This window comes from Marmota marmota, unplaced genomic scaffold, assembly GCF_001458135.2.
Source record: "Marmota marmota marmota unplaced genomic scaffold, marMar, whole genome shotgun sequence".
NCBI lineage: Eukaryota > Metazoa > Chordata > Mammalia > Rodentia > Sciuridae > Marmota > Marmota marmota.
The window spans coordinates 1,797,549-1,801,015 of record NW_026000222.1 but is presented as its reverse complement, the minus strand read 5'-3'; the positions used below and the strand labels follow the sequence as shown (position 1 = coordinate 1,801,015).

The 3,467-nt window shown below is 61.5% G+C and overlaps 1 long non-coding RNA gene across 1 annotated transcript in view; it reads left to right on the top strand.

Annotated features, from left to right (window-relative positions):
• Positions 1-1,079, top strand: part of LOC125613141 — a 3,683-nt gene extending 2,604 nt beyond the window's left edge. The window contains exons 2-3 of the long non-coding RNA XR_007343630.1: positions 734-838; positions 969-1,079. This is a non-coding gene — a long non-coding RNA (uncharacterized LOC125613141). The remainder of the gene's footprint in view (positions 1-733; positions 839-968) is intronic.
• Positions 1,080-3,467: the final 2,388 nt, after the last annotated feature.

Genomic DNA, 3,467 nt, shown 5'->3' with positions numbered 1-3,467 from the left:
CATCCGTCCTCTACCACCTACCTGTCCACCGACCCACCATCCTCCCACCCAGCCCTCCGTCCCTCCATCATCCACCATCCACCATCTCTCCCTCCATCCCACCCATCCGTCCCTCCATGCATCCACCCATTCATACATCCACCCACCCATCTTATGTCTCATGTTTTTCCAAACCATAACAATCCCCTTAAATAGTTCAGCATGCATATCATTCACAACGAGATCTCAATAGTTCAGAAAGCACGAGTTTACTTCTGGAAACGAAGATGACCCAGTCCTGCTCCTGGCCTCTGCCCACTCCCACCTGCAGCTCCAGGCTGCGGGCGGGCTCCCAGGCCAACAACGGCAAGGCTGTCCTCTTCCCCCGCCTGGATGCTGAAGGCCCTTCTGTGGAGGAGGGTCGGGGACAGAGTGGAGCTGGGGTCTCCAGGTCCTCTCCTGTCAGAGCCCTCCAGGGAGCCTGCCTGCGCCTCTGGCTGGGAAGTCACCGCGGGCTCTGTCCCAGGGCCAAGCTCAGCACCTTGGGCCAGCTGCTCCCAGAGGTGGCCAGCTCCCTGTCACTGGAAGTGGCCAAGCAAAGACTGAGACAGTGGGGACAGGAAGGCGTTACAGAAAGGGGTCAAAGTCAGAGCAGGGCCTGAGTGACATCAGGTCTCTCAATGTGGCGTCTTGACGTCTGGGCTGTCCTGTGCTCTGTGGGACGTTTTGCAGTGTTCCTGGTCTTGACCGCTAGGTTCTGAAAGCACGTCCACTCCCCGCAACCAAAATGACAACCCAAAGTAGCAGCCGTCATTACCAAGTGTCCCCTGGGAAGGCCTGCCCTGGTTGGACATCTAAGGTAGGGACATTTAGGGTCCCTTCCTCCCCCCCGCCCCGTAGGACTGCATCCTTCCTGTTGCTGTGGAAACGGGTGATTCTCTTGGCCTCTTTCTCCTTTGCTGGCCTCATTTATGCACTCTCCCCACCAGCAAGCCCCAAGTGGGGAGCCCAGGGGACAGTGACACAAAAGGCCCGCCCTCTCCTCTTCTACGGGGTGGACGCAGCAACATTCTGGCCTAAATCGAGGATTAAGAGAGAAGGTACCATGAAAACCCTAGCGATTGCCGTGCACCGTCCACTCGGGCTCTCAGGACTGTGAGGGGCAGCCTGGGCTACACCCAAAGCACAGAGTGGACACTGTACACTTCCCCACTGTCCATTTCTACAGTCCGTTTCTTTTTCCCGCACAGGATCTGTTAATTGTGTATTTACCAAGAAAAGCGATTCCTCAGCCCACACGTTCATGTTTCATCGTCCGGAGCACAAGTCAGCGCAGACTCTAAGGCCCCGATCCAGGAACACTTCATTGGATCACGTTCACCCTGAACGTCACCAGCCTCCTCAGGTCCTCAGACTCTCCCTGGGATCCTGATTCCTACAGGAATCTGCATTCGCCTCTCTCTGGCCCCAGCCACACGAACAGCAGCGACCCCAGCAGCCCCGAACGCTGAACCGGGACCCTTGGCCCGAAGACCCCGACCTGAGGTTTCCTCCAAGTGCTGGAAGCCGTGGCAGTTTTGTCTCCCACACCCACGCCCTTCCTGGGAGACGAGAAGAAATCTCTACCTTCCATTTCTGTGGAAAGATGGGAGGTAAGCAGTTCTAAGGGAGAGGAGGAGACAGGCTTGGCCCCCAGCCCTGGGGTGTGGCCAGGCCTCCGGGAAAGACCTCTGCCTGCTGAGGTCAAGGTTAGGCCCAGAGCTGGACAGAGCTGGGAGGGCTGACCCCAGGGCGGAGCAGGCTGCGACAGCTGGAGAGGGAGACCAGAGTGGAGTCTGCGGGCCTCACGGGGCTGCCTCTGTCTCTCCCTCAGGGTCTCGACCCTCTGGCCGGACCAGCACAGAGCACGGCTCAGGAGGATGGGACACAGCCTAGGGCCCCACAGTGGGGACCCCTTCAGCCTCTCGGGTAAACTCACTCTGGCCCCAGCCCCACAGCAGTTAGTGGGAACAGCCAGGACGGAGGTCACCACTGTGCCGGGCGGTCGGGCGGATGCAGGAGAGAAGCGGGTGTGACCACGTGTGCTTGCACGTCTGTCCAGTCTCTCTGGGAAGACGAAAGGCTGGGGCAGGATGGGAACAGGGCCCACAGGTGACAGGCCAGACTTGGCGGTGCCCTCAGTGCAGTTTGGCATTGGGACCGGTGACATCCCAACGCAGGCTGACCTGGCTGAGGCAGCAGCCAACGCTGGCAATGGTGACCTCAGCAGCCTCCGGTCCTCGTGGGCACAAGAGGCAGCTGCACTGCCAGGTTGCGAGCTCCTCCAGGCTAGGAGGAGGGCCGCTCGCGGACCCTGCCAGGTGAGTGGGCAGCCCTGCTGGCCACGAGGCCCTGCCCCGCTGCAAGGAGGCCGGGAGCATCTTTCCAGCTGTGCCCTGGGCGCTGCCCAAAGCCAGCGCTCGCAGGGAGGAAGAGAGGCTTGGAGAGGGGCGGCCGCTCTGGTGTGCTTGGAATCTGGCTCCGCAGCCTGCCGCCTGGCCAACAGAAGCTGGTCCTCCACGCTGAGCCAGGGCCATGGCTGGAGATGACCAGCCCGCTGCCCCTGAGCTCCCGGCTCCTCCCTGTGCACAGCTGCAGACTCGGCCGCTGGGAGCCCCCTGGGGGAGGATGCCGCACAACTGGCAGGAAGGAGGCTCAAGGTGGCTGGGCTGCCCTGTCCTGGCGGGAGCATGGGACATGCCAGGTGACAGGTGAGGTGGCAGATGGTGGCAAGAGGGGTGCCAGTCTGAGAAGGAATGAGGTAGTTCCTTGTCAACCAGGGTTTGTGTGCCAAGGACTCAGCCCCAGCCCAACTGGCCTGGCCCAGGCCCAGGGAGTGGGTCAGGGGCTGCTTCAGGCCCTGTCTGCACACGAAGGACCCTGTGATGCCCCTTGGTAAGTGCAGAGCTGGCCCAGGACCCGCCTGCGCCTCCTGAGAGGTCCTCCCTCCAGAGGAGCAGGGACCAGCGAGTCCTTGGGGCCAGCAGCCTGCTCCCAGCCCAGCCCTAGGTGAGCAGGTGCAGGAAGTCCCTGGCTCGAGTCACAGGCAGGGGCAGGCGGCACCGTTCTGGACCCTGCAGAACTGTGGATTGGGTTCCCTCTGGCTCAGACCCCATTTCACTCACAGTGAAACCGAAGCCCAGAGACAGGGAGTCCCTCAGCCCAGGCTGCACAGCCATCCGGGAGCCCGCAGTCCTGACAGAGGGCCTTGGAACCCTGAGCAGACAGCGCCCCCAAACTGCTTTGTGCCGTCTGGTCGACACCTGCCTGAATGTTGCTGTTCCTGTCTGCAGATGGGCCGCCTGAGGCCTTGGGGTGGATGACCACTCCGACTCTCTGCCCTCCCAACAGCAGGCCCTGCAGTCTCAGGGTTCTCTGTAGATACAGGACCAAAAAGGGAAGTGTGTGGAAAGAGGGGGGGGAGAGGGAGAGAGGGGGAGGGAGAGAGG